The sequence below is a fragment of the Myotis davidii genome, unplaced genomic scaffold (assembly GCF_000327345.1).
Source record: "Myotis davidii unplaced genomic scaffold, ASM32734v1 scaffold373, whole genome shotgun sequence".
NCBI classification, from domain to species: Eukaryota; Metazoa; Chordata; class Mammalia; order Chiroptera; family Vespertilionidae; genus Myotis; species Myotis davidii.
This window is the reverse complement of record NW_006287255.1, coordinates 2,981,409-2,989,916: the sequence shown is the minus strand read 5'-3', so window position 1 is coordinate 2,989,916 and position 8,508 is coordinate 2,981,409. Positions and strand designations below refer to the sequence as shown.

At 38.7% G+C, this 8,508-nt stretch overlaps 1 pseudogene; it reads right to left on the bottom strand.

Moving 5' to 3' along the window:
* Positions 1-591: 591 nt before the first annotated feature.
* On the bottom strand, positions 592-1,714 carry LOC102766319 (annotated as a pseudogene).
* Positions 1,715-8,508: the final 6,794 nt, after the last annotated feature.

Here is an 8,508-nt window from a genome sequence, read left to right as displayed (position 1 = left end):
TTTCATGTTCAAACAGTGTATTGCTTTATTGGGGCAGGCTTTGGAGGGGAGACGCCATGGTGAGGAACGAAATCAATGAAAGGAATACAAACTCAGGAAACAATAATGTTAAAATAGTAGCACACAAAATGGTTAACTGCGATCCCTTTCTTAAGAGGAAGAAAACCTTTAATTGCCATTGCAAAAAAAAACCACACATCTGGATGAAGTAGAAATTGTTTTCAATAACATTGGTAGAGAATATGCTCTAGAAATTGCAGGTACCTGGAGGTAACAGCCTGGCGGCAATGTACTAGAACAGTCCGGATGGTTAGGGTGAGGCAACACCTAATGAGGACGAAAGCCTTGTCTGTGGAGAGTTTTGGATGAAACCTGGAGAAATATTACACTGTGCATAAACCAAACTGAATTGTCACAAGTGTTTAAAGTTTCATATAGTAAATTTTTTTTTCTACATGCACTTCCATTTCACAGCAAGAGTGGCATAGGATGCCTGAACACCGAAGAGAGCATTCAGGTGAGATTTCTAACTTGTTGATATAACAATGCATACAATGCAAAATGATTACACTATCATTACATCTGGGGCTTTCTGCAACTACAAGGTGGTGGTTATGGAAAGCATCGCCCCCAGTATCAATATCTAAAAAGCGGCCACCACCTTCTTTTATGTGTGTTTCCTTTTTGCGTTTTTTTCTTCATTTTTCTTAATCAACTCTGCTGCTGCTGCTGCTGCTTAGCAAAACTGGTAAAAACAAAGTTGTAATCATTGAACATAGCACTCTGGCAATCAAGATGTTTAAAACCTTCAATCTTCTGGGGCAAAGAAAGCACTGTGCGACACTTAAGAACTATGGTTTACAAACAAGGTGGTCACACATTTTCCTGGCTGGAAGACTTCCACAACTTTCCTGATCAGGCCCTCATAGGCGGTCTGACTTAAATTTGTTTCAAAGCTAATGTAAGAAAATTCTGGTTCTGAAGTGATGTGAATGGTCCAATAAGTTCCATCTGATTTCATGTCATTCATTGAATACCCACAAGGACTGAACATTGTGGCATCAATGACAGAACCTGCTATCAGGTCACAAATTCCACTCTCACGAGTGACATCCTTTGCAGGAACACCATCGTTCATGTAGAGCTGGTCCATAACTGCTGGTCAAGCTCACTCATCAGAATTTCCAGGGTTTGATCTGGCTGACTGATTACCTACTCTCTGGGAAATCCAAAGTATACAAGTACCAACATTCAGAATTCATATGTCCCATACAATATGCTGCTCCATTTGGGAAATCTGCATTAAGAAACTATTTCTTCCTGGAAATTCCCGGTGTGGGAACCCTTGGTGAGAAGGCTTCATGAAATTCTTAGGAGAATCAAAGCAGCTTTGAATTGAGTCAAAGCCACTGTAATCCCTCGCAAGTTTCAATAGGGGAACCAGGGCTTTCAGAAAGAGGCTGGTACCACATGCCTTCAAGATGAAACGTCTCTTGGAGACAAACATGCTACTCTCACTGAGGACATAAGCTTCTTGCTTGTCAGATTTGTCACACTTATGATTGAACATTGCACATCCTTCAAAAGTATGTCCCACTCGGATCTTGGGATGGTGTGAAGATCCCCTGATGCTTGACTTGCCTCGGGTTGCTGCTTGGAGAACCAAACTTCCAGTAGCTTCTCGGTCCCTTCAAAAAAAATGTGCAGCTTCCATCACCGTGAGGCTAGCGAACAACCAACAACCACAGAAAATCAACTAAATTAAGTCTCTTCTCCCACCGCTGCTGCGGATTGTTCCAGCTGTTTCAGGTTCCCTTTTTAAAATTCTTTTTAAATTTTCAATTGCTTTCAATACTTTTATTTTTTTCCCATCATTATAATTTTTTTTATTGTTGAAGGCATTACAAATAGTAGTACATGTGTCTCCTTTTTTTCCACCTTGACCTTCCCCCGGCCTCCCCTAACCTCCAGCATTTGCCCTCACCACACCACCCCCAGTGTCTTGTGTCTATTGGTTGTGCTAATATGCATGCATACAAGTCCTTTGGTTGATCTCTTACCCCTCTCCTCCCCACAACTTTCCCCTGATTTTTTTATGGCTATAATTTTATATTAACTTTTTTTTTAAGAATTAATAAAATTTTCCTGTGTTTTTTTTTCTTTTCTTTTCTTTTTTTTTGTGAGTGAAAAGGTGAATGTGAGTCTGTTGGAAATAGAGGCAGATATAGTTCAGTTTCTTGTAGTCCACTGTTTTCCTGTTAGAGAGAGCAGAGTGAGCACTAGCTAATGTCACCAGCCATACTGTGGAAGCCAAATTAAAGAGTGTACTACAAAGCCTTTATGTTAGAAATCCAGAGCTAATATTATGCTCAGCAATGAAACTCTAAAAGTTTTTTTCTCTAAGATCAGAAACAAGACAAGGATGCCCACTTTCAACACTTTTATTTAACACTAGCGATCTGGTGCACAAAAATCATGCACCAGAAGGGGGGGAGTCCATCAGCCTGGCCTGCACCCTCTCCAATCTGGGATCCCTCTGGGGATGGGGCCTAAACCGGCAGTTGGACATTCCTCTCACAATCCGGGACAGCTGGCTCCTAACAGCTCACCTGCCTGCCTGCCTGATCACCTTTAACTGCCTCTGCCAGCATGATGGCTCCCAACTGCCCTCTCCTGCCAGCCTGATGGCCCCAAACTGCCCTCCCCTGACAGCCTAATGGCTCCCAATTGCCTTCCCCTGCTGGCCTGATCACCCCTAACCACCTCTGCCTTAATCCCCACCACTGTGGCTTTGTCCGAAAGGAAGTCAGATGTCTGGAAGATGGCTGGTTGCCTGGTCAAATTAGCATATTACCCTTTTATTACTATAAATAGCAGTGGACATCTCCTCTAAGATCAGAAACAAGACAAGGATGCCCACTTTCAACACTTTTATTTAACACTAGCGACCTGGTGCACAAAAATCATGCACAGGAAGGGGGGGAGTCCATCAGCCTGGCCTGCACCCTCTCCAATCTGGGATCCCTCTGGGGATGGGGCCTAAACCGGCAGTTGGACATTCCTCTCACAATCCGGGACAGCTGGCTCCTAACAGCTCACCTGCCTGCCTGCCTGATCACCTTTAACTGCCTCTGCCAGCATGATGGCTCCCAACTGCCCTCTCCTGCCAGCCTGATGGCCCCAAACCCCTCCCCTGAGCCTGATGGCCCCAAACTGCCCTCCCCTGACAGCCTAATGGCTCCCAATTGCCTTCCCCTGCTGGCCTGATCACCCCTAACCACCTCTGCCTTAATCCCCACCACTGTGGCTTTGTCCGAAAGGAAGTCAGATGTCTGGAAGATGGCTGGTTGCCTGGTCAAATTAGCATATTACCCTTTTATTACTATAAATAGCAGTGGACATCTTAGCCAGAGCAATAAGGCAAGAAATAAAAAAAAGAAGAAAAAAGAAAAGAAAAAGGCATCCAAATCAGAAAAGAGGAAGTAAAATTATCTCTACTTATAGATAAAATGACATTATATATAAAATTTCTAAAGACTCCACCCCCAAAAAACTGTTAAATAAAAAATTTCAGTAAAGTTACAGGATACAAAAGCATTATATAAAAATCAGTTGCTTTTTAATTTTTTAAAAATAATTCTTTACTGTTGAAAGTATTATATATGTGCCCCCTTTAACCCCATTGACCCCTCCTTGCCCCCTCCCCCACACCCACCTAAAAAGATAAAGCAATCTTGAGAAAGAAGAACTAAGCTGACAGCAGTACACTTCCTGATTTAAAACTACATTACAAAGCTATAGTAATCGAAATAGTATGGTTTTGGTATAAAACCATGAGTTATGCATATATGCATACAAGGTCTTTGTTTGATTACCTCTCACTCACCCACCCTCCCGCCTTCCCTCTGAGATTCTTCACTCTGTTTCATGTTTCCATATCTCTGGATCCACACCATTCATCTGTTTATTTTGTTACTTAGATTCCATATATAACTGCAATCATGTGATACCTGTCTTTCTCTGACTGACTTATTTCACTTAGCATGATACTCTCCAGGTCCCTCCATGCTGTCTCAAAGGATAAGAGATTCTTCTCAGTTGAATTTTTATACACTATCAATGAGCTATTGGGAAGAGAAATTAAGAAAAGAACCATGACATCAAAAATAAGAAAATACTTGGAATAAATTTAAAGAAGGAGGCCAAAATTCTGTACACTGAAATCTGAAAAACAGTGATGAAAGAAATTGAAGAAGACATGAATAAATGGAAAAATATCTTATATTCATGGGTTGAAAGAATTAATATTGTTAAAATGCCCATACTACCCAAAGCAATCAATAGATTCAATGCAATCCCTATCAAAACTCCAATGGTATTTTTCACAGAAATAGAAAAAAATCCTAAAATTGATATGGACACACACACACACACACACACACACACACACACACACCTGAATAGATAAAGCAATCTTGAGAAAGAGGAACAAAGCATTATACTTCCTGATTTCAAACTATATTACAAAGCTATAGTAATAGAAATAGTAAGGTTTTGGTATAAAAACAGACAGATTAATGGAACAAAACAGAAAGCCCAGAATAAATCCAAATACATGTGGTCAATTAAAATATATATAATTGATTTCAGAGAGGAAGGGAGAGGGAGAGAGAGAGAGAAACACCACCAATGAAAGAGAATCCTGCATGCCCCACACTCCACACATGGGATCGAGCCTGCAACTTCCTGATTCATAGGTTGACACTCAACCACTGAGCCATGCCGGCTGGGCTGGTCAATTTTTGACAAAGGAGCCAAGGCTATACAATTGGGAAAGTACAGTATCTTCAACAAATGGTGTTGGGAAAAGGGGATAACCACGTGCCAAAGGATAAATTTGATCCATATCTTACACCATATGCACAAAGAAACTTCAAATGGACTAAAGGCTTAAGTGTAAGACCCAAACCCATAAAATCTGTAGGGGACACAAGCCCTTAATATGATGTACATTCCTTGACATTGGTCTTGGTGATGATTTTTGGATTTGACATCAAAAGCAAAGGCAATACAAGTGAAATAAACTAGGAGAGCTACATCAACCTAAAAAGGTTCTGCAAATGTTCTCCAGCAAGAAATTGAAAGGCAACCTATGAAATGGGAGAAAGTATTTAAGACCTACGTATTAAGTAATGGGTCAATATCCCAAATGTACAAAAAATTCATATAACTAAATAGCAATCAAAACAAAGCAAAACAAAACAAAACTGATTTTAAAACGGGAAGAGACATTTCTCCAAAGAAGCATACAAATGACCAACAGGTATATGAAAAGATGTTGAGTATTCCTAATAAACACAGAAATGCAAATTAAAACCACAATGAGATGTCATCTCACATCTTTTAGGATGTCTATCATCAAAAAGAAAAGAAAAAACAAATTCTGGTGAGGATGTGGAAAAAGGGAACACTTGTTGACCACTGATAAAGACTTAACCTGGTATAGCTCCTATGGAAAACAATATGAAGGGTCCTCAATTAATTAAAAACGAGATTACCATATTTTTCAGCAATCCCACTTCTGGGTATATATCCAAAGGAAACAAAAATCATTATCTTGAAGGTATAGCTAAACTCCCATGTTCATAGCAGCATTATTCATAGTAGCCAAGGTGTGGAAAAAACCTGTATCTATCAACACATCAATAGATTAAAAAAACTGTGTCCATCAACAAATGAATAAATTAATATATAATATATAATACACAATTATATATATGTAACATATTAATATATAATAATATATATAATTGAATATTATTCAGCCTTTAAAAAGAATGAAATTCTGCCATTGTGACAATGTGGATGAAGCTGGATGGCATTATGCTAAGTAAAATAAGTCAGAGAGAAAAAGACAAATGCTGCCTGTATCACATATATGAAATGTAAAAAAAAATAAAAATAAAAAAATAGTTGAACTCATAGAAGCACAGAATAGAATGGTGGTTTCCAGGGACTCGGAGGTGGGGGAAACAGGAAGAGATTATTAAATGGCTACAAAATTTTACTTATAAGAGAAATAAGGTCTAAGAATATAATATGTAACATGGTGGTGACTATAGTCACCATATTATATTATTTAATTGAAATTTTCTAAGAGAATAAAACAAGTGTTCTCACAAAAATATAAGAAAGGTAAATATGTTTGGTGATGAGCATGTTAATTAACTTAATGATGGGAAAACTTTCACAATGTATATCAAATCATGCTACTGCACACTTTAATATCTTACAATTTTATCTGTCAAGTATAACCCAATAGAAATGAAAAAAAAAACATATCCACATCCAAAACAAAAAGCCCAAAAGAAACAAACAAATAAACAAAAGAAAATGTGTGTGACGACAGGATTTGGCCTTCTGGGTGTAATTTACTTACCACTTCTCTAGCCTCCTGAACTGGTTTTACCAGTGACGAGCCTGAGCCCCACGTTCTCCAGGAGACCAACCTCAATGCATCTTCCTTTCAGTGTCTGAAGATGCCAAGACTTCCACCTCCTAGTCTCTGTGGTTACCGCTCGGAGTTAGCCTGCCTAGAGTATGCTTCCATCTCTCATTTCAAGGTTTGTTCTTTCTCAGTTTCTTGGTCTCATGTCAGAAGCTGAAACTGGAACTGAGGTGGTTTTTGTTTGTTTTCTCCCATTCTCTTCACCACATCATGTTGCTTAGACATGTCAAGCTCAATCAAATCAAAGGAAATTTAAGAGCTCCAATCATGGTTCTAAGCCTATTGTTCATTTTTTTTTTTAGTTCAGTTCAGCATTCTTTCCTCACTTACATCAGACTCTGAAAAACACAGAAATTGAGTCTCATAGGAGTTTCTAAGGTCTGACCCAGAGATCAAGTCAAGGGATGCAGGGAGAGAAAAATTCAGGTGAAAAATTCTCTCTTCCCTTCATTCTATTTCACATAAACAAAACAACAAAATAAACAGGAAATGCACAAGAAACCCCTTACCACATCTGCTTTTAAAATAATGCTTTCTTCTGTGCTTCCCTCTGTCACTCGAGAGATAGAACATTTAAATTAATGGATCATTATCAACCAATACTAATGATCATGGCTGCATGTAGCTAAACTTGGGTTCTTTAAGATTCAGAGATTCTAATAAAATATTTAGGCTTATATTTCTCTGTCTTGGTTCTCATCTTCTTCTGGGACACCCTGATATTTGGATTCAAGCAGAGGCAAAATGTTATGTTTGCTGGGTGAGACATTCTACGGGAGTGGTTATCACTAGGGAAACTTGCCTTTACAGTCTTTCCTTTAGAAAGCTCTCCAGGTATTCTAGGAGACCCTACAGGAAATAAATTTCAATGAAGACATACACACCCACAACATTTAAAAACATAAAGTACAGACATCTGAAAGTCAAAATGATTTGTTGATCATTTTAGCTATTAGATAAAACATGAATGTGAAATTAGCAAATTAAATTAGATTGATACCTCATCTAGTAAGTTACATAGTATTAATAGCTTAGGTAGGTACATCAATTATTTTTACATTCCAGATGACTAGTTCTTGTTTATAAGGCAGCCTCTAAGGGGAGGAAATACAGAGCTATCCATTACCAACAGGCAGAGATTCTGTGACTTTTTAAGTACTGCATGAAGTCTAAGAGCCAATTTAACATCTGATCGGGAGCGTTTCTGGTCATAATTAAAGTCACGGAAATGGTGTGCTCTACAAAAAGGACGATAGCCTGCTATAATAATAGAATGAGGCATAGAAATCCCTCCTCTGACTTCCTCCTGGGTGTTTTCTATCAAAACTCCCACCTGCTGCCTCACTTTTTATCACATCATTACTCAGAAAAGCGGTTGGAGTGTGACTTGAGGTGAAGCCTTTTGAATTTTCATTAAAAGAAAAAAATTGATATGAAAAAAGGAAAATCATTATACTGTAATGTCAGTAATACCTCACTCACTTTTTTCTTACTTAAAAAGGATCTGAATAATTTGGGAGAAATGGACAGATTGTGTCATACTGTGATTACAATATTAAATTATATCATGTTGAAACCATAAGGAATTGCCATTTTTGACAGTCAAAAACAGTAGAACACCAGCAATTTTATATAGTTCAACTTAATGGGAAGTTATTCTTTGCTTTTTTTAATGTGCCAGACATTCTGCTATGCAAAATCCATATTTTCTACTAATTCTCATAATAATCATGTGAGTAGTGGCAGTAGCTCTCCATGAGTTCCCCCCACACACACCTTTTCCAAAGGCACCTCAAATAGACCTTGTGAGGCAAATGAAATCTCAATATCAATCCCGTGTCATTGCCCCCCATACCCTCCAGCTGCATTTCCAACTACAGTGCCTCTCCTAAGCGCTCAAATAGACCTTGTGAGGCAAATGAAATCTCAGTATCAATCCCGTGTCATTGCCCCCCATGCCCCTCCAGCTGCATTTCCAACCACAGTGCCTCTCCTAAGCT